This window comes from Glossina fuscipes, unplaced genomic scaffold, assembly GCF_014805625.2.
Source record: "Glossina fuscipes isolate IAEA_lab_2018 unplaced genomic scaffold, Yale_Gfus_2 1, whole genome shotgun sequence".
Taxonomy (NCBI): Eukaryota; Metazoa; Arthropoda; class Insecta; order Diptera; family Glossinidae; genus Glossina; species Glossina fuscipes.
In genome coordinates, this window is record NW_023998415.1 from 46,643,767 (window position 1) to 46,652,062 (window position 8,296).

Below are 8,296 nucleotides of genomic sequence, written 5' to 3' on the forward strand. Positions count from 1 at the left end.
ATATATATATACCGATATATATATGTATACATGTGTATCTATATATCGGTATATATATATATGTACCAGTCTGATCCTAGTCAATAAAGAATTATAAGAAAGTATGAAAAGGAAAAAGTTTCTTACTCTCTCTCTCTCTCTCTCTCTCTGTCTCTCTTTCTCTTTTACTCTTTAACCACTGCGTTCTGTTGTCAAATTCGAAATGCACCTGTAATTAAAAACATTAAACGTTTAACATTTATTGAAATATAAAAAAAAAATCTTTGAAACAATTTTTTAAATCTTGAGAATATCAAATAAAAAAAAAAAAAAAAAAACAAAAAACACAAAAAAACACATTAACATTCCAAATACCAAATAATGTATAATTATAAAAAAGTAAACAAAAAACAAAAAAATGAAAAACAACTACACAATCTCTACTGATACTTATCATTATTAACATTAATAATAATAATTATAATAATAATAATAATAATTATAATAATAATAATAATAATAATAATAATATTAATAAAAATAATAATAATATTAATAAAAATAAGATCGTCATAAATATACAAATAAAATAAAAAGAATTCTCACGTTTTACTTCAATTGATGATCGCTTTCCTTATTTCAGCGGCACAATCAGCTATCATTTTGTATAAGCACGAGTTTCACATGTTTGCTATGATGCACAGACAACCAACTAACAAGAAATTCAAAAAACGAAAGCATTCAAGAAAGTATATTACAGCCGTGAATCGGGGCCGACAATTAGATACTCTACACTCCCTTCACCTAGTATAGTGAATCGTTTGTTTTGGTAATCATGCGCTAGAAATTGAACGTTCCGTTCAGGCAAAAGCATACTTTTCGTGAAAGCCCGCACACATTGCAATATCCCGAGAACATGACATCATGACGTAATCCAAATTTTACTTAACTTAATATATTTTCTAAAAATTTTATTATTTTCCAGTTTCCGGAACTTACTGCAAATTACATTTTTTTCTTCATATAAGGGCTTGCCTTTGATGATAACCTCTATGTAGGTTGGGGTCTAAAGAAAAGACCTATGCGATTCAAATACGCTACGGTTGAATGTTTTGTCAAATTTCCGAAATGGGTTATGTTAGTTTTCATCATAATATATTAAGCATTAAGAATCTTTTTCTTAAGGTCTTCTTCCTATTCATAAAACAATTTATATGGAATGTGATCTCAGAAATAGGCTCAAGTGGTTCCGTTAATTTTCATATCAAAATACCATATATAATAAACGAGTTTTCATCATAAATGAAGGTTTTTTTTGTTATATTACCCGAAAATCTTTAGATGCGGTGGTATCCAAAAAATGGACCTTCGTGCTCGAAATTCGCCAAAGTTGATGTTTTTCAATGTCAATTGACTATTGTGAGCCAATTTTCATCATGAATTATTGAAAATTTGATCTTTTTAGCATTCGAGTTTCGTAGGAACGATTATATGAGAGGGGATTCAAAAAATTGGCCCAGTCGAAACAGATTTTTCATGCCAATTTAGAATGTCGAAGTGTTATTACTCGGTGAGTTCTATCGAAAGCCTTTGAAAATGACAATTTTTTGTTTGCAAAAGTGAACCGATTCGAAACATTTTGAACAGGGTTCGCTGTTGGATCGGAACATGTCAATGTACTAAATTTCCTTAAGATATCGCAAAAACTGCGACTTGTAGGTTGAACACAAAATACATGGACAGACATTACACCCGACAGACGGATACACGAAAGGATTTCAGTCGATCGATATAATAAAAGGTCCTTCTGGATCTTACGTACGGCCGCACAAACTCAATATACTAAAACTGCTGTAGGGTATAAAAAAAGGAAAAATGTAATATGGGATTCGAAAAACGTCGTCATACTTCTGTGTACGTCTGGAAACAATTTTTATTGATTTATGAGAGAGAGGTTAAGGTACAAATGAGAAATTGAGTAAATTATAGTTGGCTATAGTTGGAAAGTTCGTAGCGCGGGTATATAGTAAAACAGCATTTTTTTATCATCTACCTTAAGAGACTAGAGAATAGATTTGCAAATATTAGTAAGACACACAAATATGCGACGAAAGATTCTATAGAAAGTATGCAAAAATGAATCGTACGAGATATTTGTACATATTTAAAGGGTGGTTCTAACCATCGAAAGCACCGTCGTACTCTAAGCTAACTAATAGCTCAATTTCAACGTATAATCTATGCTAAACTTTAGTTAGATCATCCAATGGGCATCGCTTTACTGAATAGGTATGTGTATAGGCATTCGATGATAATTTTTTATTGATGTTGAACTGTCTTCTGTTAATTATACCCTACAGCACTTGTGATACGGAATATATTAACTTTGTGCGGTGTTATGTAACATCCCGAACGGCTTTAAGATAGATCCATTTTTTATTATACCGATTGATTCAGACAATGATTGTCCGAATCATTTTATGAACAAATAATTTGCTATATGAAAAAATCGATCTAAGCTTATCTGTCCGTCTGTCCATGTATATTACGTTCAACCTGTAGGTTCCGAATTTTTGAGATATTTTGTTGAAATTTGGTACGGGGATATGTTTTGATCCAAGGACGAAAGCGGAAAGGAAAACTTTTTCGATCACTCTCCATACAATATGTTATTTTGAAAATTCGTTATAGGAATAACTGTATTCATGGAAACTTTTTACTCCGATTCTCGAGTAATCCATAAGGGACAACGCAACAAACGATTGCAATGTTAAGAGATAGGCTTCAGTGACCCTGGAAAGTATATGCATTTTGCGTAGCATAAAAAATCCTCTGGGTTTTTAAACTTGTGTCCCGGCTGCATTTGTTTTGGTTGTGGCCGAACTGCTTCCCCATGTAAAAGTTAAGAAAAAACTTAAACTTTTATAAAAAACAGATATTTTAGTTTTAAAATTGGCCGTCATCCGGTGAAAAACATGCTTAACAATGCAAAAAAAAAAAAAAAAAGAAAAGGAAAACCAAAACAAAAAACTTTGGCCTGCAACTCATAAAATGTATTAACAAAAATTGCACTACAAATATTTACCAGGGGCATCTAAAAATTATGGACAGTTTTGCGTATTCATTCGAGGATACTTCATGTAGTAAGTAGTAAGAGGAATACTACGCCTACTTGGAAGTTTTATTTTATTTGAAACAGGGAGAGAAAAACAACTTTTACTAAAGTGGCGGATAAAAGTTTATTGTATTATCCTTAAAGGCGCGAAGCATGGATCTATTCTTAATGTATGATCGGAAGATGGGTAAAGTGGCGTTGAAAGCACCTCCCTTCTGTAAGCGTAAAAGTTGTCAAATTATTCTCGAAAGTAAAGCAAGTGGAAGAATATTGTGAAGAGAAAGCAAAAAACAAAACAAAAACAGAAATGAGTTAGGAAAGGACAACCATCCCACTTATTCATGCGGTAGTTTTATGTCGGGCATATTACAAAAGAAATGTGCTTCCATTTACTGATTTCATTGAAGACAATTTAAATAAAATCGCAAATGTATAATACAAAGGCATGCCTATGCGCTTCTTCTCTGCTTGCAAATCAAAAAAATATTCCACAGTATATATATATAAAGACGTATGAGTTCATGTGCATCATACGTATGTTTTTGCATGCCTGTCCGTATATTTGTTTTGAATCTTCCAGTTATCGCCGCTCAACAACCGTTGATAATGAAAACATGCGAAACCGAGATAAGAAATCGCATTGCATCGTAGTTAAATGATTTAAAATCGTTATTTATTCGATTTTTACAATCATTCCGCTCTCTTTGGACCACTGGGGGGCTAAGTATGCTTGTGTATATGCGTGAAGTGGTAGCGAAGAATTTCTTGTCGCAGATATTAATTTGTTTAAGTGCTTGTATCCATGCTCTTGTTGCTGAAGTTAATGATTTTTCTTCTTCTAAATCCAACCGGCATCTGTCTGTCGTATGCATGTCGAAGCATGAAATCGATAATGCGTAAACAACTAATTTGTTTACAATTATATATATATATATATATATATATATGTATGTTATATATGTATGTAATTATATATTTACAAATCAGCAACAGTTTAATTTGTTAGGTCAGCTAATTTCAATAAGATTTCCCTGAGTATTTTTCAATAAAGAAATGATAAAAAAACAAGTCAGAACACTATAGTGAACCACGACCTGCCAATACCGTACACCATCCTATAGTTATCCCATTTCAAAATAAGGAAACCATTTTGCATATGGTTCGTCCTTGCGTCCGAAATGGGCCACAACTGAAATTTCATGAAAATATTTTAAAAATTGCGGACAGACAGATAGACAGAGAAGCCTAAATCAATTCAAAAAATGTTTCTGAATCGATCGGTCTAGTTTAAGTCTTTCTGAGTGTTGGATATATCCTCACAAACTTAATGTACTCTTGTACCACAAGTGGTGCAAACAATTTTCAATTGATTTTGTCCTTAGTCTACCGAATCTCTTTAAAATATCTCGAAAATAGGGATCTGTAGGTTGAGCAAACATCAAGTGGATGGATGGACAGATTTAGCTTAGATGCATACATTGAGCAAATGATTTCGAACAAATTGAGGACGTATCTTAAATCCGCTTCGTTTATAATATACCCAAGTACCGTGAGTGGCCTAGGGTGCAAAAACCGAGTCCTATATACACCCTTCAACTACAGTAAGAAGTAAATATTGTGGTATATTATTATAACCCTTACAGAGGATGTATATTCCGAAAGAAGAATAAACTTAATTGTAAATTTTATCTCAAGTTTTTTCCTACTATGGTCGTCAGTTAAAGCCAGAAAACCGGGTAAATGCTCGTAAAAACAATGGGAATTTTTTTTTCTAATTTTTATAACTTTGAATAAATTCTTAAGCGTTTCACCCATGTCAAGCTCGAATTATCGAAATCGAAATCTGCGCTTACTATTATCAAAGAATTCTATATATGTTGTGGTCGAAAAAGTATTTATTTTAGAGCAAAATGAATAAGCAGTAGGTAATTTGAGTGTTCTTCAACGCTGTCCACCATCTTTTTCCACCTTTAAAGAAGTTTTCAAATTGCATCTCGAAAAAATGCTTCGTCCGAAAAAAGCCATATTTGGGTCTGGGTTCATAAGAGTTGTAGTTCGGTTCAAGTAAAGAAGAAGTCATCTATTAAAAGCCGCGTTAATCGGGAAAAGTAATATCTGCTGGTAACGGCGGGACGGGTACGGTGTTTCAAATTAGGAATGCGAAAGACGTCTAATTTTTTTATTTTTTTATTTTGAAAACTCACAATGTTATGACGTTCGGCATATCACGCCCACTTTCTGCTGCAAAAGCTTTGCCACAAGAGCTACGATAAAGTGATAGTTTCATTTGGTCGAAACAAAGTATAGTGTATTACACCTAGCCGAGTCCCTAAACGGGATCGGCTGCGAGTAGTCAGCTTTATCGTCGATATTCATGATTCGTTGATTCTTATTCATACTTATATGGGGTTTGGATACCCATTTAGCAGCACGATCCTTTGTATTGAGCAGAAAAATTACAGTTTTCCCGCAAATGATGTTTTTTTTTTTTTGGCACAGACCTACACCTACACAAAGTCCCGAGAAGCCGTATTATGCACACTTAACAATGATAGTTTATATGATTGCGTATAGTTTAAAGAGAGTACTTTGAAATGGCGAAGTCATAGTTTCATTCAGGATTCGACAATGTTGCTTAAACGCTCGTTCAGAAAAAGGACCGAACTAATTTCTATTCCCAATACAATGGCCAAAAGAGCTCGTCTCATGTGAATATGTCTTCAAGTCTGCACAAGCGAAAGAAAACATATCTTCAAAGTAAGCTCAAATGTTATACTAAATGTTTACGATATTGGATTCGAGCATCGAATGAATAGATCTTTGCTCTCTACTCCAATCAAATATCATATATATATATAAGCTGGTATAAGATTTACGTAATCGCTTCAACTCAAGCTGTAAATAACTTCTCTTTCTTAAATTCACAAATTTACATAAGCAGCAGATTTGCGTTGTTTGTCTATTCATCGCAACAAGAACAAGAAAGTTTAGATTAGCATTTCGAAAATATTTATTTACTTTATGGGCATGGCATCAAATAACCGCAAACGATCGTTTATGATGGCATCCTGTGTTTCTAAAAAAGTGCTTATTGATTGGATTAACTCTTCCAAATGTAACAATATTCTTAAGAATGTCTGGCAATTCGACGAATTGCAAATACGCTTAGCGTGCAAACCGACAAGCATAAAAAGCAAAAAAGAAGGAATTTTATGAGAAGCAAAGATAAAGTTTACTTAACTCCTTCCGTTCGTAAAAAGAATGATTGGCCTCAAGGAAAGGATACTTGTATCGGAAGTAAGGAATTTGGAATATTCTATTGGCTAATGGAGTACACCGGCATTCATCTCGATCCAAAATTATTCCTTCCCTAATGAAAATGGAATCAAATCAAATTCCTAAGGAATGTTCGTCGGTCAAGGCTTCCGTACTTACCTTAAAAAAATATAGAATGGAATGTTAATACCATCAAAACGTAGCAGATAATATCTCCCAATTTACTGGCAACATTTAAAAGTGCAATTGGCTTGATGTTGCTCAAAATCATTTCTCTGATCAATTCCACGATTGAGGGTCCCTTCGATGGCGATTTTTGAAAATATTATTTCTGAAAAAGAGAAAGCTCTGACATTCACGGTTACCATTTCACTGCTGAATTTAATAAGTAGCCGTCAGATTATGAAGGTCTTCACCTGTGAGGACCGTACCGTGATTAGATTCAATAAGTGGGTATCTCCTGCACAGTAATCACATGAAGGCTGCTTATTCGGGTACAATTAGGGACTTTGATGACATTGTCATTTTTGTATAATGGATCATATAAAAAGTCTTTGCGGTTTTTTCGGCGATATCGAGCTCCTTTCCGTAGTCTGCTCTTTTCAAATGATTCCAATCTGTCATGTGGTTGCTGTTTAGTGCCTTTCTTATTGATGACAACAATCTTGCTCCACCAGTTGCAAAATTTCATTGTTGACCACAAGGATATGCATCTTCGACACCGTCTGTGTCCTTCGCTCACTCACAGCATTCTCACCATACATTTCACATATTTTTCGGCATGTTTTTGCATGTCTTACCTTTTTTATAATTGGCGAGCATTATGTAGTCCATTTATTCAGATGTTTCGCTCATTTTAAAAACAACATAACTTTTTACACGAGCACAGAATTCAAAAACCATCTTGGCAAAAAATGTAAGCGGAGATAGCACCTTTTAAGCACATGTTCGTTTAAGGCAATCACAGGTGAGTGTTTCCCGACACATAAGCATTGACAACATCCCACGGAGAAAACCGCAAAGACCTTTCATATGACCTAATATAACAATTTTGTTAAAGTTTCACTTTTGATTCCAAATTCTTTTCTTACCATAAACTAGTAACTTATTGAGTTTAATTTCGTTGAGAAGTTTTCTTGGTTTTCACGGTCTTCGCATGGCTCTTGCCTTGAACTCGAAAAACTCTTCAATCTCCGGGAACGTTACATTTTCGGTGTCATAGAGATCCTTAGTCATCTCCATTTCGTTACATTAGACAAGATAAAGGACTATACGATTTCTACTTTTGCCCCATGTACGGTATATTATAGATTAACAATTTCTTCTTTAATAATACCTAATTTAGATTTCAATTTGTCTATACACGAATCTTGGATCATCTTGACTTCTTAGACAGTTCTTAGAATTTTATTGGTTCTTAGTGTTGTTTCATTGATTTGTTCGAAAGATATTCTATTTGTAATTACTTTTCCGTTGTTAAATTACAATATATCACTTACTTTTTACTCCAATGTTACAAACTGATAATGGTCCACACCTTCGGCAATCAAATTCAAAGATCTTTTGCTATTTGTTTAGTTTCATAGGAAGTTTCGAACGGAACGGGTAGGTAGGGTGGCAAGTGGTAACTTTCGCTCTTCTAGCTGAGTAAATATCGTTCAGTAACGTCTCATAATTTGTTAGGCCGACAACGTATACTAACTTCAGGTACCCGATTGCATCGTGCCAAAGCCTTCGTCGATAGCGAGGATTTGCGCTTGGCTGAGTTGAAGACTATGAACATTATACTGAAAAGAGGAGCATAAAGTTTACTTCTTTAATCACGGATATGTTTTGTGGTATACTGGTATTTGTGTGTATATATATATATGTATATATATGTATATATATATATATACTTACGGGACCTATGTGGCATATTTCTAA

The 8,296-nt window shown here is 33.8% G+C and overlaps 1 long non-coding RNA gene across 1 annotated transcript; it reads right to left on the bottom strand.

Moving 5' to 3' along the window:
- On the bottom strand, window positions 1-8,151 carry LOC119631664. Its single transcript, XR_005246710.1, has 6 exons — window positions 8,073-8,151; window positions 7,870-8,013; window positions 6,530-6,701; window positions 6,336-6,464; window positions 586-691; window positions 1-208 (listed from the first exon to the last, which is right to left on the bottom strand). It is a non-coding gene; the product is annotated as an uncharacterized LOC119631664 (long non-coding RNA).
- Between the last annotated feature and the right edge of the window lie 145 nt (window positions 8,152-8,296).